The sequence below is a fragment of the Schistocerca piceifrons genome, chromosome 8, assembly GCF_021461385.2.
Source record: "Schistocerca piceifrons isolate TAMUIC-IGC-003096 chromosome 8, iqSchPice1.1, whole genome shotgun sequence".
Taxonomy (NCBI): domain Eukaryota; kingdom Metazoa; phylum Arthropoda; class Insecta; order Orthoptera; family Acrididae; genus Schistocerca; species Schistocerca piceifrons.
In genome coordinates this window covers 425,137,036-425,161,989 of record NC_060145.1, presented here as the reverse complement: position 1 = coordinate 425,161,989, position 24,954 = coordinate 425,137,036, and the positions used below count along the sequence as shown (strand labels likewise).

The 24,954-nt window shown below is 40.6% G+C and overlaps 1 pseudogene; it reads left to right on the top strand.

Moving 5' to 3' along the window:
- Nucleotides 1-6,471: 6,471 nt before the first annotated feature.
- On the top strand, nt 6,472-7,378 carry LOC124712414 (annotated as a pseudogene).
- Nucleotides 7,379-24,954: the final 17,576 nt, after the last annotated feature.

The following is a 24,954-nucleotide window of genomic DNA, read 5'->3' as shown; positions in this document are numbered from 1 at the left end:
TGTAGACAACCTTAAAACATATGAAAAAAGAACAATATTTTTAGAATGTGTAATGTACTGATATTATGTGAGTGTATCTGTTCTTGTAATTTTACAAACTAAAACTCTACACAAAGAGCAGAAATATTACTGACCTGCATTAGAACCCACTGGTACAATTTTCCACACAGTCCCATCTTTTGCTGTTTCTTTTTCTTCATTAGGTTGCCCAGTATCAGTTTTTGACTGACTTCCGGGGGAAGCAAATGTTGTCCCAGTTGTTAATCTTAGACAGCTAGAATTTGGAACATCAGAAGGCATGCTGGATGTAGAAGCTTCATTTTCCCCTAAATTTAGTGGAAAACTGTCCTGAGCTGTGTTTACATCATCACATTTGTTGCACGAATCACATTCTTCATCTGCACACACTGGAACTACTACACTTTCTTCATTGTCCTGATCGCTATCGGAAAACTCAAATTCTTCACCTGAAGTTTCATCTTCTATTTTTCTCAGTTCTGCTAGTATTTCATCGTCTGTTAGCCGCTTCTTGTATTCGTAGCTCATGATTGCAGGGACGACTCTCAGATACCGTCACAACAGACAATAACTGAAATCCCTGCGTCAACTAATCAACAATCAGCACTGGATTGAATGACATTGTTGTCGCATATTTGAACAACAAAGGGACAACAGTTGACGTGATTTCATACACAGTATTGCAAAGAAGTAGCCTCTAAATACAGAGAAATGTTGAAGGGGGCAAATTGGCCCCGCCGTCCTTCTAGGAGGTACTAATAAAAATAGGACACTCCAAAATGCGGTGGTTAATATTTCATATGACTGATGAAAAGTCACAAAATATCAAGTCACTCGAACTTTTGATTTGCTCAGAAAACAAGTTAAAAGATCGAAAAGGGGCGAATTTGGCCCCTCTGTCCTTCTAGTGTTAACACAGGTGTTCTGGTAGTAATTATCTGTAGTCAACATCAGTATTAATTAATTCAATGTTCCTCACAGGTTAGCATCATATCCTTACAATCTCAGCAACATATAATTATTACACAACAGCAGGTTGAAATCCACATACTTCAAAACCAAACCCCACCACTATGACATCACAAAATTATCATAGCAATCACAAACAAAAATACCACAGAGGATAGTATAAAATCATATTTCTCTTTGTTCAAAATCTGTATAAGGTCAACAAATGTATGTAAGCTTCTGAAATTTAGAACACAATAAATCCCTAACATGTCACCAACCTACGATCATAATCATGAACTTCATCATTATCACTATCACTGTCATTAACATTATCATTATCATTATCACCACCACCACCACCACCATCAATATAATAATCTTAACTCATCACTTCAAATCACATTCTAAATATTATCATCAGCCATATTATATTTCCATATGATTTTCATAGCCTCCAAAAGTTTTAATGTAATGTCTATGTAACATGTTATTCATTTCTACATATTCAACCATACTCAGAAAGACTGAATGTATAAACAGTGAGCATTTTTTTCTTTTTTAGAACAAATGTCAAATCTTTTATAAAAGTGCAAAATTTTCCTAAAATTAGCCTTACTTATTTAAATTACAAAATATCCTGAAACATCTCCAATGCTTCTCTAACACAACATAGGAATCTTTCACTGAGACAGATATTTACTCTTGTAACTTTTCTGGCTTCAGCTAGTGCAAATATGAAAAAAATTCTTGCTTCATGTTGCAATATTTTCAAACATTTGTATAAACAATTTCATTTCTTTTCAAAAAAAAATCCTAATAAATTTTCTTATTAAATAGGCAATAGAATTACTGTGGGATCACTCTTAGCACTTGGTATCTAAATAACTACTAGCACAAAGGAATCTTCACCTATTGGGAGAGGATGGACCGACAGTCAAGGAACATGTGTAAAGGTAGGCAGATGAGTAGAAGAAAACCAGCAGTACGAGAAGACGAAAATGCAGAAGTAATACTGCAGTGGCTGGGACCCCTGAGTGTGACATATTCACAGTGTATACAGAAAACACAAATCCCCAAGGACACAATTTCTAATGCTCATCTTCACCATCATTGACATCTGCATCTGTTTCTACTAATGAAAGTCTGCTTGCTTATGATAATTTTTCCACATCCTTCTGCAAAATGCCAACCAGTAATGGAAGTACACCACGCCTATGTAACAATGACTCAAATTCGAAACGATATTCTACGATTCCTCATCGTTGCATAGTTGTGTCCAGTTCTGGGCAACCCACATCTATGCCTTTAGTGCTGTAGCCTGTACAACCAGCAACTTTGTGATATGACAAATGCCATTTGTGAAGCTCATTCATTCACTAATGTTTGATTTAAGCTCGATTACATAAAGCCATTTAGTATTGAGTTAAATTTTCTTGTTGACATCAGTGCTTAAGCATTAAAGCCACAGCCTCCCAAAAAGCTTGCTTTCAACATCCTACATTCACAAACAGCTGTATAACCTGAAAGCAAGGGGAAATTACAGATGTTACATCTCTTGAGGATGCAGCTTTACTGTATTGTTAAATCATAATGGCATTCTCTTGGGTACAATATTCATGAGGTAAAATAGTTCACCATTCAAATCTCTGGGAGGAGATTTACTCAGGAGAATATTGTTATCAGGAAAAAAAACTGACAGTTTATGGATCAGAGATATGCAGGCAAGTTAGAGAATTTAAAAAAAGAGATAGATATGTAAAAATTAGATGTAGTAGAACTGAAGAAGTGTGGTTGCAGGAAGAATAGGACTTCTGGGCACATTAGTCCAATGTTGCCAGCACAGTATTAGAGAGGGGTAATGCAAGAGCAGTTCTAATAATGCAGAATAACATAAGAATGCAGAAAAGCTAATATGAACAGCCTAGTGACTCCATAATCACAGCCAAGACGGAAGCCAACACCCATCACAGTAACACAAAAGTATATGCCTACTGGCTTGGCAGATGATGAAGAGACTGCAAGAATGTACAATGAGAGAAAAAAATTTCAGATAGTTAAAAGAGACAAAAATTTAATTTTGATTGGAGACTATTATTCAGTAGTAGGAAATGGAAGAGGAAGAATGATAGCAGGAGAACATGGAGATCGGGCAGAGGGAGGGTTCCTATGGTTAATGGTCATATACATGGAACACATCTAGAGGGTTACAGATGGATTACGTAGGGTGCTTCAGGAGGAATAGTAGTATTTTAGAAGGTGGTACTATACACTAATTTGAATAAAACATTCCATATATAACCCATGTCCAACTTTTACCGGTTACAAAGAGAAATTTTCACATTGCATGTTGGCACTCAAGTGGCTAGGGGTTTCTTTATCAGTTGACATTGTTTTGTAGTTCAAGTTGTGCTAAAGTTTCACAGTTCAATTTTTCAACTGTGATTACGCCTTGTTGGCCAATTCTGCTGTATTGTTTAAGCGTACCTCACGTACGTGCAAATTCCAAGCATGCTGATATGGTTTCATAATGAAAATGCTGGTCCTTGTAGAAAATGTGGTGCACAACATCCTAATCACAGAGTACCAGGTTCAAGACTGTTAGACTTGTGTTTCCAATAAACTATGTGAGACTGGTGCAGTGCCAGTAGTCATATTTCATCTGATATGCAAATCAATAGCGTGTGAATGAACTGGACAACTGATTATATATATTTGGTAAAATATAGTCCTTCAACAAGAAATGCAGAATTTCTAAATGTATCACTGTTTCACATACAAAAATATGGCAACATTACACAAGCATGAGAAATAAAATCAAATTATATTTTTCTTCAATATTCTTGTTCTTGCTGTCTCAGTGTGATGTATCTGCACAAATATAAAGCAAAAATATTTATAATCTTGTAAATAAGTGAAACCAAAGATGAACTAAATCACCAAAATATTTTAGGGTAGTTATATTGATGTGTAGCGAGTATCTGCTGTGACTTATTGACTGATGTATGACTGTTTTGTCTTCACCCCTGGCTGTGAATTGTAATCCGATATATGCTGAATAATAACTAATTATATCCACAGAAAAGTATCTGCAATTATTGTAGCCCCCAACAGATTTCCCTTACGTGTTATCATTACATGTACTATCTGTTCTAGAGAAAATATTTTGGGAAGGATAATGCATACTGTTCAAAGGCCAACAGACTGATAAGGTATCGTGTCTTGCTATTTAAGTATTTTCATTTCAAACAGAACCTGCATCTTTTTTAATACGAACTATGAATCAGTTTTGCCACCACTAACTATGGTGGAAACTAAATTAATGCTTTTCATAGTCACCCTGTTTATCGGACCTTCAGCCTGATACACTCATTGGTTAGTAAGCAATAACCATTTCATTTTCTTTTCAGGAAGTTAAATTAGTATTCTACAACATAATTGATATTTTCAGATGTTTGGATTTAAATTCCATATGTCGTGCTGTGTGTCCTTTAGATAACAAATCTATAATTTATGCACCATATACTCTTGAGCAGATTTAATTACCTCTATCATTTGTATTTGTTCCTTACTCCTGGTTGAAGGATAAATTACGAGTCTCTGTATGTGTCATTTACAGTGAGTTCAACACCTTCGAAAAGGGGATGAAGGTAGACAATTGGAATTTTGTAACTGGCTGTTTGCATATTGCTGAGTAATCCCATTAATATTGTTTACTGATGATGCCACTTTCACTAATGTTGGTATCAGTAATACTCTTCACATCACTGGTTCAACAAAGACCCACATCCCTTTGTAAACACATTTTGAAGAATGTAAGAATGTTTATCCGTAAATGTTTGGTGTGATACAGTAAGATATACAGTTGACGGGGTCCCTTGTGTTACTGCATCATGTTACAGTGCACCATTATCCAAACTTTCTTGGAAATGAGCTTCCAGCATTACTGGAAGATATTTCTTTGGCAACAAGGATGGGTATACTTGTATTCTTCCAGCATGACAGGGCTCTACCCATTCTAGTCCTCAGGTAACACCTCATCTAACTCTAACATGCCCCATAATAAGGATCAGCAGAAACGGAGCTATTTATTGGGCACCAAGGTCTCTGGACCTTACCTGTTTTGGTTTTGCCTGTGGGGATGGCTGAAAAGTGAAGTCTATAAACAAATAAACATAAGAGATGAATAGATTTTTCACATTATGAGTAGTGCTGCCCTCTTGAAAAAACACTAAGACAACCTCAGAAGAGCTAGACATGGTATTCTCAAGAGAATACCTAAGGGTTCTGAAGTCAGAGTAAAACTTTATGAAAATTACTTCTGCACTTAATCTTGTACGTTTGCTTGAGTCATTCTTTGAGCATTTGTTTGGATAAAATTCTACGACTAATAACTGTATCTCTGTAACCAATTGGACACCTTACACAGAAGTAGTTATTCGAATTAGCCTACAGCAGCGGTAGATCACACGTAAGCACTGTGAAACTACAGCACCTGTTTCCTCTTGATACTAGAGATGAAATTTAATTTAATGAGCCATTTTTACTTTTATACAACATATAATCCTTAAGCAAGTCAGTAGCCATAGTTCATGGAAAATATACAAAAATGTTTGTATGGAACTGTGCATTTCATAGACCCAGTGGTATGGGGCTTGACTGTTGCACGCATGGGCACATAGGGAGCTGCACACATGGCTGCAAGGAAGAGGGAACACTGTTGCTTCTGCAGTGCCGACCCTAATGTGTTGGTGGAAGGTAGTTTTCTTTCTCTGTTTCACCGTATGTGGTGTGCTTAACTGTGTACCACTCTCTTCAATGATTTAAAGTACGACATTATCTTGCTTCCAGCAATTCTATTTTGATTAATTTTAGTGAGGCATTAGACTTTCAATGAGCATAATATAAAGGTTAAAATAAACTTTGAAATGTTATCCAAAATAGACTGCATTTTCTTTTGTGGAACACTTGAAACTCCCATACATGGACTTGATGAAAAAGACGATTCAGTAAATTCTGGAGTATTTAGAGGTTTACAAATATTTCACATCTAAATTAGCTTCAGATTTGAAGAATAACTTAGAACTCAGTGCTGTCCTCAAAGGTGCTTCCAAGGCCACTGAAAGAGATGCTTGGCTGCATACTACGGAGGTGGTATGGGTGGAAGTTAGAAAAGCTTCCTCTGCAGCTCTCGTGTCTGATGACCCAACAGATATTTTGGAACACATTTCAATCATTCTTGTCCCACATTACATGTCAAATGGAAAAATATTTGAACGTTTTTGGGGACTTTACTCCAGAAACCAAAATTCAGATGGCATATCAAAGCATATTTTAGAACAATAGGACATAATCCTTCAAGGAAATGGACAAAAAAAGATGACATTTGACAGTGCAAATGTCATGAAAGGTAAACCAAGAAAAACAGGAATGCAAGCAAAAATAAAACCAGTTTATCGTAATTCACATTTCATTCACTGCTATACACATCAGTGTAATTTAATAATGAGAAACACAGCAAGTATTGCTACAAATGGAAGAGTATTTTTCTCAGACATTCTAGCTATTCCAGTATTCTTCTCAAGATCACCATTCTTAAGAAGTACATGGATTCCATGCCCATCTTCCACAAGGTGGAACTTCACGATAGTTCATGAAAATGTGCCACCTTTAAAATATAAAAAACAGCCTTACTGAAATTCAGTGAAAATAAAATGCACATCAAACCATTGCAGATGCAACAGGAATTTTAAAATATATGAATGATTTTTCATAAGATTATGCTTCATTTTTAAATAATTTACAACCAAATGTGGTCTCAAAAAATTAGTATGTTGAAAGTTAATGAATATGTAACAATATTCAAAACTGCTATTTTATACTTAGGAAATTCAAAGTACAGTGAGAATTCTTCAAAAATACTCATGATAGAAGCTAAGAAAGTGTGTGACTGTATATGTGTTGACGAAACGGACAGATATTCTTCTACTAAATACTTAGCAGCACGAGAAATGCTTTGCTACTTTTGAGAATGAACATCATACACAATAGATAGTACTGTCCAATGAAGCATTTTCCACGAATGATGAAGCAGAGCTCAAAACTGAACTAAAAGTATACTGTATGTTTGATATTTATGAATACTGAAAATTAAATGAGCTCTTGTAATTTATCTTGAGGGGAAAATAGAACTGCACAATGATGTTCTTAGTGAAATTGTGAAACGTATAAAATCCTCTTGACAGTTCAGATAACTATATCTGAGGTACGCCACTGCTTTTCAACACTAAAAAGAATAATAACTTTTCTAAAAAGCAGCATGAAGTTGAAAAGACTAAATGTGCTTGCAGCATTTTCAAAAGAGAAAAAACTAAAGTCAAGGAGAAAATTACTGATTTTTTGGACAAACTGAAAGAAGAAGAATAGATTTCCTTGTTTGATAAATAGACCAAACTTGAACAGTGACAGTTAGGGTTATAGTAAGTAAAAAATATAAAGTTTCATAATAAATTTTCTTTTTATACATGTTTGTTTTTCTTTACACAATTTTAAAACAAAGACTACAATTTTTTTGGGACAGCACCTCCACTAATTTTGGCTGCATGGTATCACTGGTCTACATAATACTGGCAGGCTGCCCTGGCTCGATATGTGCAGCACCAAGTACATACAGCCAGACAATTTCTCTGGCACAGCAGTGATTTTGTTTACGAACCACTGTGTATAGTTACAATTTAAATTCACTGTACAACTCTAGGTAACTGAATACCATCACATTCTTATAGTACAAAGCACCCTCGCCGACCCACGCATAACTGGTAGGAAGCACGCTCTGCCACAAAAAGTGGTAGGAAGGACTCTCCACCATGCAACATCTGTATGGACCAACATCTGTCACGTAACACTGATAATGAGAGCCTTCTGCCAGGCAGAATCGTTTGGATGCACACACTGCTACACAACATTAGTATGAAGCAACCCCTGGCACAGATCAGTATGAAGTATCTTTTGCCGCATAACATTAGTATCGCAGTCTTTTTCATGTACGGATGATTCCAAGGAGTTCTATTGTTAAATGGCAATGGAACTGTTTACAGAGCAGCAGGAGACTTTCAATTCATAATAATGCAGCTAATTTGTATGAAATATTTCTAAATTGTACACACAAACCTTTCTTGTTACTCATTCTATCTGTTAGTGCAAATCGTACCAAAATCAGTACACCATCTGTTCAAAAGTATCTAGACAGTCGTATGTCATGCAGAACTGACCATTAAATGCTACAAGAGGTGGATCTACAAGTGTATAAGAAGGTGTTGAGAACTGTATTGTCAGCACAGAAGCAGTAACAGCAGAATGGTCAAGTCACTGAATGTCACCTGAGTAACAAAGCCATCAGAAACATTTAAAAGCTGCCCAAGTCGACTGTTGGTAATATGACTGTAAAGTGGAAATGCTAAGGAACAGCCACAGCTAAACCAAGATCAGGTGGACCTCATGTTGTGACAGAATTTTACTTTAGGATTACTAAAGGTGGATGTAAAACATCACATGAAATCAGCCAAACGAATCACTTGTGAGTTCCAAAGTGTTACCAGCAGTCTAGCCGGCACAATGATTGTACAGTGCTCAAGCAGCTCCTCATAAGCCATTAAATTCTGTAGTCAGTGTTAAGCAATACTTGAAGTGAGATAAAGAATGATGCCACTGGTCAGTGAATGACTGAAAATGAGTGATTTGAAGAGATGAATCATGCGATACCCTCTGGCAAGCTAACGAAAGGGATTGGATGTGGTGAATCTGTGGAGAATGTTATCTGCCACCATGTTTAGTATCAACAGTGAAGTATGCAGGTGGTAGTATTACAGCAAGGGGCTGTTTTCTGTGGTTAGGCACCTGTGAGACAGTGATCTGTGGACAATTATCCTTGAAATGGACTAGCCTGGCCATACTCCTGACCTGAGCCCAATAGAACACTTATGGAATGAGTTAGAACACTGACTTTGGTCCAGATCCCAGCGTCCATCATCACTATTTTCTCCAGTTTTGGCTCTCGACAAAAAATGGGCCACCATTCTTCCACAGATATTCAAACACCTCATTTATAATGTTGCCAGCAGAGTTAATGGCATCAAAGGTGAAGGATGGATACACCCAACATTAATGCCCACTAATTAGTGTCCAGAAACTTTTGATCAGATAGTGTACATATAGACACTCTTTGGTCTAACCCCACACAAGGGTGTAGAGGCCTCACATAATAAGCCACTTGACAACCTGCCTCCATGAATCTATCTTGAGCATGTTGACTCCTTGCTGCAAGCCATTCCAATCAGAGTCTTAATTAATACAGCAATCCTGAAAAAACCATATATGAAGGTAAGCTGATTTCAAGATCAGATCTTATACTGCAAAATATTTTCTGGGGCAGATTGATCACTGGCCATAATTCATTGGTTATGAACTGCAAATTAAAACTGATGAAACTGCAGAAAGACTGAAAATTAAGGAGACAGGGAACTGTATAAGTCAAAGAATTCAAGAGGATGGTGAGAGTTCCACAGGCAGCATTATGCACCAATTGACTTAAACAAGGAAAATAAATACAATAGGAAATATGTGGGCAGTTTTGAGAGACAAAATAGTGAAAGCAGCAGAGGATCAAATATGCAAAAAGTCAAAACCCAGAAGAAATCCTTAGATAGCACAGGAGTTACTGAATTTGACTGACGAAAAGCTGTATGAATATCCAGAGGTCAGACAGAAAACCAGTATGAAGCAAATAAGGGAAGGCTTAAGGTGGGAGGAATATATGTAGGTAGATATGATACCACAAAACAAATTTGACAGAGGACTGAAAGACAGAAGTCGAAACAATACCACTGAGCCAGATGACATTCTTTCTAAGTACAAGAATTTAATAGCTCCTATTCCAAGGAGGGTCACTACTGCCACATGTGATTACTGCTAATCCATTAGTTTAAGACATCAAGGTTGTGAACACATTATTTATAGAAAAATATAAAGCTGGTAGAATTTGACCCTGGATAAGATCACTCTGTGTTGGAATGTGTGAAGCCATACTGGCCCTACAACTTATCTTAGAAGATATGTTGAAGAAAAAGCTTTTGACAGTGTGGACTAGAATCTACTCTTTAAAACTCTGCAGGTAGCAAGGCTACAGTAAAGGAAGTGATAGGTTATTCTCAACTTGTTTAGAATCCAGACTAGTATTAAGAACTGAAGGAGGACTGAGTGAGACAGGGTTGTAGCCTGTTACCAATGCTGTACAATGTATACATTGAGAAAGCTGTGAAGGAAACCTAGGAGAAATTTGTGAACAGTATTGAAGACAAGGACAAGAAATAAAAACTTTGAAGTTCATCAATAATATTATAGTTCTATCAGAGTCAGCAAAGAAATTGTAATGCCAGCTGAATGCAATAGATAATGCTTTAAAATAAAGTTATAAGATGAACATAAATAAAAGTGAAAAAAGGGTAATGGAGTGCACTCTAACTGCATCAGGCAGTGCTGAGGGAATTTTATTACAAAAATTAGACAGTAAAAGTAGAAGATGTGTTTGATATTTGGGCAGCAAAATTAATTAACAGTGACTAAAATAGAGAGGATATAAGACAAATGGGCGATACATAATAAATATTTCTGAAAAACTGAATTTCATTATACTGATTATAATTTTCTAAAAATATTTGCCTGGACTGTATCCTTGTATGAAAGTAAAATGTGAATGATAAACAACTCAGATAAAACAAATGAAGTTTTGATTTTAGTGCTACAGGACAGTAATAAATATCAGATAAGAAGATTGTATAACTAAGAAGTACTGAATCAAATTGAGATATAAGTATAGGGTAATTTTAATCAAATTTAAACTTTCAAAATACGGTAGAAATAACACCACTAGTCAAAATGACGTCAAATCCCAATGGAACATTATCAGAGAAGGGGGAAAACATATGGAAGAAGAAAAAAAAATAGTGTGAAAATTAATCATTAAATGGTGCTGTATGTGTCAGAATACATAAACGAAAACACTTGTCATGCACACGATTCACTGAAGTTGGTATAAACATGCCGGGTACAAGGCTTTTCCTCCTTTCGCACCTGTGATGTTCGATGACTGTCTCAGTGCACGATTGCACTCTGCTTGTAAAGCTGTATTACAAGAATGGTGACTGTGCACACGTCATTCTGCAGAAGTTCCGGACACTGAAGGGTTTTGAGAAAGGCGTTGGTCCGATGACTGCCATGGGTCTGGAGAAAATGATTCGGTCAAAAAAAGACAGGTTTCTTTCAGTGTGCAACCTGGTGAAGGGAGGAAATGAACTGATTCAACGTCAGTGGAATCAGTGACCACAGCGATGCAGGAGGAGATGAGTGGTGGCGTGCGAACATTGGACATACCTGTGAACACGATGCATAAAATTGTACAAAACATCATCCTTTGCTACCCATTCAAAATTACCCATGTGCATGGGTTACTTCCTGTTTATCTGCCAGCAACAGACCTTTCCTTTAGAATTTATTGCTCACATGGAAGTGGAAAATGATTGGCCGTGGGACAGTTTGTGGACAGACAAAGCCCATTTCCATCTGACAGGATATGTCAATACACAGAACTGTCGAATATGGGCAATGGAAAATCCACACGCATATCAACCAGTACCACTTCATCGTGAAAAGGTCACTTTGTGGTGCAGGTTCGGCATCATTTACCATAGGGCCATATTTTTTCAAAGAGACAGGTGCTTCCAGTCCTGTTACCTGTATCGTCAGTGGTAAGCACTATGAATGTCTTTTGCACAACAATGTCATTCCAGCTCTCCAACAGCATGGATGGAATCATTTTTATGTAAGATGGCACAACTCCACACATTGCAAATCCAGCTATGCAGCTGCTGAAGCGCCATTTTGGAAATGCTAGAATTATCAGTCACCATTTCCCTACATCCTCGCTGTCCTGATAAACTGATCTTAATCTGTGTGACTTCTGGCTGTGGGGCTATCTGAAAGATGATGTGTTCAGTGTTCCAATTGCAAATTTAGCCGCATTGAAAGCACACATTGCACAACACATTCTGAACGGGACCCTGGAAACACTTCAATCAATTGTGGAACATGTTGTTTCTCAATTTCAACTTGCAGAAAACGGTGGACAGCATATTGAACATGTTTTGCACCAGTCACACGGAAATTAACAATCCAATTTGATTGACACTTTTTATGTGATTTTTGGCCTCAGGGCAATTAAAACCCGATTTCTCCCATACAATGTGATATGACCTTGCCGTGGGGGATGGACTTACATAGCTAACAGTATCACACCTGTACACCCACACACACTGAGTAGTACAGTTTGTTTAGTGTCAAGTGTACACCTTAGGCATTGTTGTATGATTCATTTGTTATTTGTAGTCAACCACTATTAAGTTATGATGCTTACAGCACCATCTATTGGTTCATTTTGTAAATATTTTTCTTCTGCCATACATTTTCCCCCTTCTCCGATAATATTCCATTGCAATCTGAAGTCATTCTGACCAGTTGCGTTATTCCTACAGTGGTGGGAAAGTTTAACTTTCATTATAATCACCCTGTATATTTATGACAAAACTTGTCTAAAAGAAAGGAATGGTGGATAGATCACAGCTGAGGCATTATTGAGGACGATGCAAGGCAGCAATGATCATCATCATCATCATCATCATTATCATTATTATTATTATTATTATTATTATTATTATTACTGTTGTTGTTGTTTTGGGTAAGGTGTGCTCAACATCATGGTCAAGGGTACCCTGATGAAAAGTCAGCATGCCATTCTCGTGGAGGGTGGACTAAGGCTGTCCCAACATGCAGAGTAGTTTATAATACATTAAAGTCCACCTCCTCTCCCCAGCACTTCAGGGATGGCCTGACAGTTCACAAAATTTTGTAACCTGTATAACACTGGCATTTGTGTCAAATGCCAATGAGGATGGTGGGATCTCCAAGGGCTGCCCTGATATAAGTTTATTAGACAACTTATCCAAGATATGCTAAACCGAAAAGTGGCCCACCACAAACTTCACAGAGCGCTGGATCCTCCTGCCACAGGAGGAAACTTTGCGTTAAAGGGCTCTGTTGTGTGTGCAGTCTTGTGAGAAGCACTTCCTTTCACTGGTGACGTTGGTATGATGTCCTCCACGCCTGCATGGCTGATTTGACTGACCATCGTTTGTTTCTCATCACTTTCAACCATTCAGTTTCCTACTGATTAGTCTGTCAGATAATGAGATGATGGCATGCAAAGAGACGGCACATCAACGTACAAAATCATCCTGACATTCTCCTTTGGCTGCTTTGTTGGCTATGTCATTTCCTTGTATCTCAATGAGTCCATATACCCAGCAAAAGATGACCACATTGCAATGGGGTTGGAGATACTGTCAGAGATCATGGATTAGCTGAATCAACTGGCCTACCAGATACATTTGGTGGATTGCATGTAACACCCTGAGAGTCAGAAGAGACAAGAAACCTTATCCTGTGATGCATTCGAGTCCACTCCATTGCCATCATAATGCCACATAACTCTGCATCATGATTTGTAAATTGTTCTGGGAGGCACATTTTGAAAACCCTTTCAGAGAAACAACCTGAACAGAAAAATGGATTCTCTTGCTTGGATCATTCTGAATAAACAATGATAAAACTGTAGTACATAGTTAAAATTTAAGAAAACAGAGTTGTAGAAACGTAATCTGAAGTGCAAATTTTCTAGTACTGTGTCAAGCTTCCGCGATTCCGAAGTTACTCACAGAAGAGAGAGAGTCCGCAAAAAGTGGACAGATCCAGTCATAGGAGTCAAACTATAAAACAAGGCAGTTAAAACACACACGAAGTAGAAGGCATACAAGAAGACTAAATCTAAAAACTGGAAAAAAAGAGTAGTCGTTCCACAGGGGCTCCAAGACTGAGAAAACATGAAGAGAAGGCCCCAACCACAACCATCCTGCCCCTGCTCCAGGAATAAAGCAAAAGCTCATTTTCATGGAGAGTACTGAGGACCATTTCAACCATCCGTGAATCGTCTGCTCATATTAAAATTAAGGAATCTGGAAGACTATACTTAATATGAAGGGCCAAATGATAAGGACATTCCACCAGTATATGGGATACTGTCTGTCTGGCTCCACAACCACATTATTGGGGTGGTTCATTATGCAAGAGGAAACAATGGGTGAACCTGGTACGATCAATGTGTAGACGGCATAAGACAGTGGACTTCTTCTGAGAGGAATGGAAGGAAGAGCACCAAATGGTGATAGTCTCCTTGATTGTGCAGAGTATACCAGATGTCATGCCACTTTTGGGCAAAGAGAGATTTAACGTAAATCCACTGCTGGAATCATTAAAGGGAATGGGGGATAAGTGTCTGCTTCTCTAGCCAAACGGTCAGCCAGTTCATTCCCTGGATGTCCACAGCACTTGGGACCCAGAGAAAGACAACAGAGCAGGTGGCACAGCCAACGGCAGAGAGGTGGTCATGGACAGCAGAGACCAAAGTGTGACGAGAGTGATATCAGTCGATTCCCTGCAGGCCGCTCATTGAATCAGTAGATATTAAAAGTCTGTGGAGGAAAGCCTGAGTAACAAAATGGAGGGCCCTATTGATGGCTACAGCTCTGCTGTGAACACAATATATGATCCCGGCAGTAAATGGTGTTCCAAGCCAATAGGAGCGTGAAATCATATCCCGCCTTATCAGTGTAGAAGACGGTAGCACTCTGGAACTCTACGAGGATGGAACATACAAAGTGCTGGAAGGCCATAGGGGTTACAGAGACCTCAGGACCCTGGAATAGGTCAGTACTAATCTGTGATCTAGACACCATCCACGAGTGGAGGGGGGAGGGGGGGGGGGGGAGGAAATACATGGGGCATGTTCTGATGAGTGAAGATGGAGATCCCAACAGAGGGAAGTGAGGCGCATTCAAACCAGCAATCTCATCTGTGGGTGATTATCAGGAGGAGACATCCATTGTTTGCGAAGAGCATGTGGTACACGGGATGGTCAGGGAATCAGCAAATGGCGACTGCGTAAGAAAACAGAAGTTGGCTCCATTGTTTTTTTTAGAGGGAAAGGCTCCAGTAGCCAGATGCACCCCACAATGGTGGACAGGATCAAGAATTTTCAGAGTGGAAGGAGCCTCTGAGGCATAAACCTGACTACCATAATCTTGTCTGGACAAGACCAGAGTGCAGTAAAGATGGAAAAGAGTAGCACAGTCTGCACCTGAAGATGTGTAAGTCTGGAGGTGGAGAACATTAAGCTAAGACATGCATGTAATCTTCAGGTGGAGAATATGGGGCAGCTACATCAGCTTTTTATCAAAAATAAAGCCCAAGAAATGGGACTGTGCTACAGCATCTAGGAGCTGGTCGCTTAAATGAAGTTCTGGATCGGAGGGTACTGTGTATCAATGACAAATATGCATAACATGTGTTTTGGAGGGAGAAATCTGGAATCCACAGGAGGTGGCTCATGCAGAGGCCCATCAGATGGCAACTCGGAGTCAGTGTTCAGCAGATGCTACTGAGTGGGAACTGCACCAGATGCAAAAATCTGTTGACATACAACACCGGGGTAACCAGGGGCCCAACAGATATTACAAACCCATTGATGGCTATGTGGAAGAGTATGACAATTAACACTGAACCCTGTGGGATATCATTCTCCCGAACCCAAGGGATGCTGAGTGAAGCGCAAACTCAAACCTGGAAAACTCATGGATAAAAATTGGAAGGGGACCACAAAACGAAAGCCCTAGTCATGGAGGGTAACTAAAATATGATGGAGCTGAGCCATGTTGTATGTCTTAATGTAGGTCAAAGACTGTGACAAGGTGCCAGTGGCCAGGAAAAGCCTGTGGGATTGCTGTTTCCAATCTGAGCAAATGGTCTGTTGGAGATCACCCTTCCTGGAAGCTAGACTGATATGGGGACAGAAGGCCCTGAGACTAGAGTACCCAACACATCTGGAAGCTAACCATCCTCTGAGGGAGTTTAGAAAGTACATTTGTCAGGCTAATTGGGCAGAAGCTGTTGAGAGACATTGGGTTCTTCCCAGGTTTGAGGACGGGGATAAGTATACCGTCTCGCCATTGCGAGGGGAAGGCACCTGTGACCCAAATGCAGTTGAAGACCATGAGTACTTGTTGCCTCTTGGTAACGTCTAAGTGTTGGATGATGTGGTTGTGAATGGAATCCGGGCCTGAGGCCGTGTAATGTGAAAATGTAAGAGCCTACAAGAATTCTCATTCAGTGAAGGGTTCATTATAGGGTTCAGCTTGGTGGGGGTTGAAACAGAGGAAGGTCTGTTCACCTCGGCATTTCTGCCAGAAAAAGGTAGCGGGATAGGAAGATGATGCTGATGCTGTTATAAAGTGTGTCACAAGGTGTTCTGCAAGGACCAATGGATCAGTACACAGAGCACCTTGGAGGATAAGACCCTAGACGATTGACTGTCTGGGGCCCCAGAAGGCCATGGAGCTTGGACCAAACATAGCTATGAGGAGGCATACATCCCCAGGGAGGAAACATAGTGCTCGCAGCAGTCCTTTTTACTCTGCTTAATAAGGTAGTGAGCCTTAGCATCGAGACGCTTAAAAGCGAAGAGATTGGTCTCTGAAAGATGTCATTTAAATTACCGCAGTGCCCGTTGGCGGTCCTTGGTCTACCACAGTACCAGTCAATGGTGAGGAAGGCCTGTGGATAGGTGGACAGCAATGCCAGCGGCATGTAGAATAGTGGCAAAGATGCCCTGCATGACCAAATCAATGCAATTTGAGAGAGAGCGGTCGAAGTGCACAGCAGACTTATATAAAGGCCAATTGGTCCTGTGGACTGCCCAACATGGGTGCCTGTCTGCCTGGCACCGGCAGGGGAACAATAGAACCACTGAAAAGTGGTCACTGTCACAAACACCATCATAGAGTGATCAATATAGGGAAGCCACAAAAGCAGGAAAGATCGTGAGATCGATAGCAATAAAGGTGCCATGAGCGATGCTGAAGTGGCTATGGGAACATTCATTGAGGAGACACAAATCAAAGTCTGTAATAAGTTGGTCAATTAGAAGATCCATACCCACTGAAGTAGCACTCCACCAAAGCAGGTGGTGTGCACTGAAGTCCCCGAGGAGGAGATATTGGGGGCTGGAGTTACTGTATTAAGGTACACAGTTTAACATAAGGAAGTGGCCTACCTGGAGGGAGGTACACATTGCAAACATTTATTGTCGGAGTTGTTTACACTTTAATCACTATTGTGATAGAGAGCACTGTGTGCACCCGACAGCAAATTGTTGCTCATGTCGGCACCAATGACTCCTGCCGTCTGGGTTCAGAGGTCATCCTCAGTTCATACAGGCGGTTGGCGGAGTTGGTGAAGGCGGAAAGCCTCGCTCACAGGGTGGAATCTGAGCTAACTATTTGTAGTATTTTTCCCAGAACTGATTGCGGTCCTCTGGTTTGGAGCTGAGTGGAAGGCTTAAACCAGAGGCTCAGACGATTCTGCGGAGATCTGGGGTGCAAATTCCTTGAGCTCCACTATCGGGTGGAGAAATGTAGGGTCCCCCTGAATAGGCCAGGTGTGCACTACACGCAGGAAGCGGATAGAAGGGTAGCGAAGTACGTGTGGAGTGCACATGTGGGTTTTTTAGGTTAGAGAATTCCCTCCCTAGGCCCGACAAGACGCCTCCTGAGACGCGACAAGGGAGTAGTAGGTAAAACGCAACAGCGAATAACAATATTAATGTGGTGATAGTAAACTGCAGGAATGTCTATAGAAAGGTCCCAGAACTGCTCTCATTAATAAACAGTCACAATGCCCACATAGTACTAGGGACAGAAAGTTGGCTGAAACCAGATGTAAACAGTAATGATATTCTAAACTCAGATTAGAATGTATACCGCAGAGACAGGCTGGACAGTGAAGGGGGTGGTGTGTTTACAGCGATAAAAAGTGCAAAAGTATCAAAGGAAATTGACGGAGATCAGAAATGTGAAATAATTTGGGTGAAGGTCACGGTTAAAGCAGGCTAAAACATGGTAATTGGATGTCTCTATAGGCCCCCTGGCTCAGCAGCTGTTGTGGCAGAGCACCTGAAGGAACATTTGGAAAATATTTCGAGTAGATTTCCCGACCATTCTGGGTGGAGATTTTAATTTGCCAGATATAGACTGGGAGACTCAAACGTTTATAATGGGTAGCAGGGACAAAGAATCCAGTGAAATTTTTTTAAGTGCATTATCTGAAAACTACCTTGAGCAGTTAAACAGAGAACCAACTCGTGGTGATGACATATTACACCTTCTGGTGACAAACAGACCCCAACTATTTGAAACAGTTAACGCAGAACAGGGAATCAGCGATCATAAAGTGGTTACTGCATCAATGATTTCAGCCATAAATAGAAATCTTAGAAAAGCTAGGAAGATTTTTCTGTTTAGCAAAAGTGACGAAAAGCAGATTTCAGAGTAATTGACAGCTCAACACAAAGTTTTGTCTCAAGTACAGATAGTGTTGAGGATCAGTGGACAAAGTTCAAAACCATCGTACAATATGCATTAGATGAGTATGTGCCAGGAAGTTTTAAGATCATAAGAGACTGAAAAGAGCCACCGTCGTACAACAACCAAGTTAGAAAACTGCTGCGGAAGCAAAGGAAACTTCACAGCAAACATAAACATTGCCAAAGCCTTGCAGACAAACAAAAATTACACAAAGCGAAATGTAGTGTGAGGAAGGCTATGCGAGAGGTGTTCAATGAATTTGAAAGTAAAGTTCTATGTAGTGACTTGGCAGAAAATCCTTAGAAATTTTGGTCTTATGTCAAAGCAGTAGGTGGAGCAAAACAAAATGTCCAGACACTCTGTGACCAAAATGGTACTGAAACAGAGGATGACAGACTAAAGGTCGAAATACTAAATGTCTTTTTCCAAAGCTGTTTCACAGAGGAAGTCTGCACTGTAGTTCCTTCTCTAGATTGTCGCACAGATGACAAAATGGTAGATATCAAAATAGATGACAGAGGGATAGAAAAGCTATTAAAATTGCTCAAAAGAGGAAAGGCCGCTGGACCTGATGGGATACTAGTTCGATTTTACACAGAGTACGTGAAGGAACTTGCCCCCCCCTCTTGCAGTGGTGTACCGTAGGTCTCTAGAAGAGGGTAGCATTTCAAAGGATTGGAAAAGGGCACAGGTCATCCCCGTTTTCAAGAAGGGACGTCGAACAGATGTGCAGAACTATAGACCTATATCTCTAATGTCGATCAGTTGTAGAATTTTGGAACACGTATTATGTTCGAGTATAATGACTTTTCTGGAGACTAGAAATCTGAAACCTACTCTGTAGGAATCAGCATGGGTTTCGAGAAAGACGGTCATGTGAAACCCAGATCGCGCTATTCGTCCATGAGACTCAGAGGGCCATAGACATGGGTTCCCAGATAGATGCCGTGTTTCTTGACTTCTGCAAGGCGTTCGATACAGTTCGCCACAGTTGTTTAATGAACAGAGTATGAGCATATGGATTATCAGACCAATTGTGTGATTGGATTGAAGAGTTCCTAGACAACAGAACGCAGCATGTCATTCTCAATGGAGAGAAGTCTTCCGAAGTAAGAGTGATTTCAGGTGTGCCGCAGGGGAGTGTCGTAGGATCGTTGCTATTCACAATATACATAAATGACCTTGTGGATAACATTGGAAGTTCATGAGGCTTTTTGCGGATGATGCTGTGGCATATCAAGAGGTTGCAACAATGGAAAATTGTACCGAAATGCAGGAGGATCTGCAAAGAACTGACGCATGGTGCAGGGAATGGCAATTGAATCTCAATGTAGACAAGTGTAATGTGCTGTGAATACATAGAAAGAAAGATCCTTTATCATTTAGCTACAATATAGCAGGCCAGCAACTGGAAGCAGTTAATTCCATAAATTATCTGGGAGTAGGCATTAGGAGTGATTTAAAATGGAATTATCATATAAAGTTGATTGTTGGTAAAGCAGATGCCAGACTGAGATTCATTGGAAGAATCCTAAGGAAATGCAATCTGAAAACAAAGGAAGTACGTTGCAGTACACTTGTTCGCCCACTGCTTGAATATTGCTCACCAGTGTGGGATCCGTACCAGGTGGGGTTGATAGACGAGATAGAGAAGATCCAATGGAGAACAGCGCGCTTCATTACAGGATCATTTAGTAATCGCGAAAGTGTTACGAAGATGACAGATAAACTCCAGTGGAAGACTCTGCAGGAGAGACGCTCAGTAGCTCGGCATGGGCTTTTGTTGAAGTTTCGAGAACATACCTTCACCGAGGAGTCAAGCAGTATATTGCTCCCTCCTACGTATATCTCGTGAAGAGACCATGAGGATAAAATCAGAGAGATTAGAGCCCACACAGAGGCATACCGACCATCTTTCTTTCCACAAACAATATGAGACTGGAATAGAAGGGAGAACCGATAGAGGTACTCAAAGTACCCTGCACCACACACCGTCAGGTGGCTTGCAGAGTATGGATGTAAATGTAGATTGCTTCTAGGTTGGTGTGGAGGAGGATCCAGTCACTAACGACATCAGTGCGAACCAAAGTGCAGACTCCTCCAGATGCTATCCTGATGCAAGCATGGTTCTGACACAATGCCCAATAACCACGAAACGTTGGAGAGTGATCATCACCGCAGTGTGTTTCTTGAAAACCAAAACAGAACACAGAACAGGAGGAAACAAGGAGTTGCATTTCCAGTAGGTGACGATAATATCCATTGCAATTCCACTGGATTCTGGATTATCGGTGGCAAGAGTCCATGTTGGACATAAAGAAGCTGAGGGGTGATAATGTCACTCAAGTCAGTGGTCATCACCAACAAAGATGGGGTGACATCCATAAATGTTGTGGGAGGGGAGATGGCACCTCCGGGGCACCGTAGAGGGTGGGGGTGGGGGGGCCTGTGCTGTGACTGTGTTTCTTCTTCTTCTCCGCCTTCTCCTCCTCTTACGGAGATGGGCAGGGCATAGAGGTAGAACAGGCTTCTGCAAGAAACGGAACCGAGAGAGTGGGTGACCTTGGGGCACACAGATGCTGCGTCTCATGGCTGAGCTGTGGTAGCAGGTTTGTGGCGGGAGAGACACTGTGGTGATGGAGAGGGTGGGGGGTGGGGGGGAGCGGGGTCCCAGGGGGCAAGCCCCATCACTTGACCTTCTTTGGGAGGGTCTCTCCCTCAAAATTAATGGTGTTTTTTCTTTCTTTTTAGGTCAAAAATTGCACCTACCAAATGGTTTTTGCATATGAAGAAATCCTGTCTTGCAGTCTCCAGTAGGATTAAGTTGTCAAGAGCAGAATAGTGGCAACTGAAACCACACTGGGCGCAACAATGGTGACCTCTGGGATTCAAGGAGCCAGATGAGGTGGCAGTTGACCATGCACTCAAGACTCTTACCCGTACTACACTTACGGGCTACACTCCGGTAAGTGTTGTGGTTTCCATAATGAAATTAATATTACTTCCTCTCAAGTTGTGGGATACTCTTCATCAAATGATATCTGATTGAAACAAGATAGGAGCTTGCCTTTGGCTCCGGGGCACAGATGACTAAACATGGTATAATAAATCTGATCTGGTCATAGAGTTGTCTCTCTGGCCAAGGACAGAGCTGATTCCCGTTCCCACATGGGAATGGAAGATTGTAGACCAACCCACTACATGAGAAGCAGTGCCTCCCCATTTCCACAGCCCTATGGAACACAAGGAATTTGTGCAGATGATGAAGTGATGGTAAGAAAGTGTTCAGCTGAAACCTGAGCTATGTCACTAGGTGCCTCCACCAAAGCCCCATTTTGCAACAAGGCTATAAGGTGAAGTGTACTGCCCTTACCTGAAATCTACATCACTGAGTCTCAGAAGTGTGCAGTGGAAGTGGACCAATTAATGGAAGTCATGAAATCCTTTCTGGAGTTCCTCTTTCATTCTTTGATCACTCATCGCTTGTGCTCTTGCAGACCTGAAGACAAGAAGTTTTCTTTATTTCGATGGTATTTGAATTCCAGCAAAGCTACATGCCTGGCGCCATTAGTCATTCTGCCAAGGGACAGGTCGTCGTCTGAGGTAGTTGCTAGAGTGGGGATGGAATCTGCTGCAGCTTGTTGAATCTCACAGCTGATATGGTCCACCATCCTGAGCACAATGCTGCTGTTCAAAGATGGTGTGCTGACTGAATTGCAACCAGTTTTCCATTTGAACCATGTGTCTACATGGTCTCCTGTCATCCACCATCCAAGGCAGCAGGGGTAAACGGCCCTTGGCACTTCCAGGCCCATGCCCTTACTATCCCTCTCTCCCACCCCATATAAAAATCATCCGCTCCACCCTTAGCCTTGTCTACAGTAACATTCTCCTCATAATGGTGGTAGCCCCTTAATGCAAATCAGTCTCTCATGGGCCAGTAGCTGTTAATTCTTGCAAATACTATCAATGTCCATACAGGTTTCACTGCAATAGGAAAGTCTCTGTGAGTGCCACTGATTAAAATGATTTGCCCTCATCCTTCTCCCTTAGTGATGGTTATTAACTAGTAAGGTCAGGTGGAACATTAGTTTGTGCCCGACTTACTGGTTCTCCCATGTGGATATCAATATGCTTGACAACAAATTCACCACTGGAAAGGCCGAGAGCTTGTCAATCCAACAGTTTAGCTGTCATTTTCTTTGATTTTGAGTGACTTTTTCCTTACTTAACAGAGGAGTTGTTCATGTAGGTACAGAGCTGACAAGTGCATGTACTCTTACTTTAATCTGTGGTGAAGGCTCATGAGGAGGCATCACACTAGGCAACTGGCTTCTTCAGTGCTGATGCAAAAGAATTAAACACCGGAAGTTTCATAGCTTTGGACATTTTTCAGTTTCACCATAATGTATGATCTCTTCACTTTCAACTCCAGAATTTCTTTTTCCTCATTATATTCCCCACACTTCCTGTTCCACACTGGGTGATCCCCGGAGCAGATTATACATTTCAGAGGCAGTGTACAAGAGTCAGGCAGTTTGAGAGGTGAGCCTCCATAATTTCCACACACAGCCGTAGTGGTGTGACAAATTCTTTTACATTTGAAGCATCACACTAGGTTGCATTGGGTTGGGTTGGTTGGGAACAAACTGCCCAACCTTAATACAGCTATAGCCTGCAAGAACACATTCAGGTAATTCCAGAGAGTTGAACATTAGAATAAATGCAGTTTTCTTACATTGCCACTGACTCGCAATTCTGTCGTTCATATTTTCCCATTCTTCATGTAGCCCTTCGGGATCCATTTCCAGGTAACCATGCCTTTACAAAAGTTGAGGGTGTTATGCAACTTGGGCACAAGACGGTAGTCACCTAAGGTCTTCCATCCCAAAAACTTGGGTAGCTAGTTTGACATGGCAGTTTAAACCAGGAAGTGCTCCATTAAAAATTTTTTAGCATCTAATAATACCCTCTAACATGTTGTGAATATAGAAAGGGGAGATCTTCTGAAAGCTTGGAAAGATCATATAAATTAATTACAATGGAAGTGTTATGGCAGATTAGTGTCCTGTTCTAATTCTCAGACTACTACTTAGGTGGGCTCACCAAATGAGCTCTCTTTGTTGGGTGGGTGTAGGCCTGTTCGTACAGAAGTATATGTGAACTGTGGTTGTTTCATAGAGATTCTATGAGCCACTAGGGAAACGGATGTAACCCAGACAGAACTACAAGTACCTGGGCAAGCCTTATACAACTGAGGGACAGCACACCTATTACAGACTGATTTACCTCAATTGCCATTCACCTCATAGCATGTAGCATGCCTTGAGGTTGAAGATTTTTTTGTTTGTACCTTCCTCGTGAGCAAGGCAGTGAAGCAAAGATCCCTGTTATCTGAAACACACAATGTTCCACCAGCACACCTAATGATGCTTCCAAAAGCATGCCCAAGGTTTATGGTAGGCATCTAGCAGCACTAGCCAGTCCCCAGCTGGGGAATCCTGCAGTCACTGTACCATTACCCAACTATTGCTGGTGGAGTTCCCTGAGAAAAGCACAGCCCAGCATTTCTAAGTTGTGATATACTCATCATCATGCCCCTCTGCTGAAGCCTGTCTGGCCATGCCAGTAGCTATGCTACCACCAGCACAGCCCTGCTTCACCATCATTGACATATGCAAACTCTCCTGCCCATCATTAAAAGTGTCTATGATAATGCAGTGGCCAGTGGGAAGGTCAAGGCATCAATGAATCAACAATTTGCTAATGGAGGGAAGCGTGGGGGAGGGGGGGGGGGGTATTTTAAAGGGATAGCAAGGCTACATCACAGTAAAAGGTTCAGATGTAGGTTGCATGAAGAGCTGCATTAAACCAGTATTTGGACTGAAAAAAAAAAAAAAACAGTAGGAAGTTTGTTGTTGTAATGTATGCCAGCAAGTTAATCTATTCACTCAGAATTTCCTCTTTACATTGCAACATAGAACCCTACTTAGTTTTGTGTCTTATGTTAATTAGTAATAACTTGCTTCCATGTAGGATGCATGCAAAATTATGCATCTCACTATGGTGCAGTTTTGCTACTGCAGGTTCAAGAAGAGGCAGCGACTGCTCAAACAGGGAACCTCATAGCTATTTAAAAAAGGAATCCACAATGATGTGCCAAGCAGCTTGCATTTATTTTGTGAATCAGTCAGCACTGAGAGAATGTCCTAGGAATGTAATCAAGGATAGACATCTTTTCCCAACTATTGTTAATTTTCTAGGCCATAAAGCCATCAAATGAATTTTCTAAGTAAAAGCAACATTTCATACCCTTCCATAGATGATTCCTCAGGAAATATTAACATTTTCAGTTGTGAAAGCCAGCGTTTTTTAGTTACCTTTTTCATTTCCATATAAGGACATT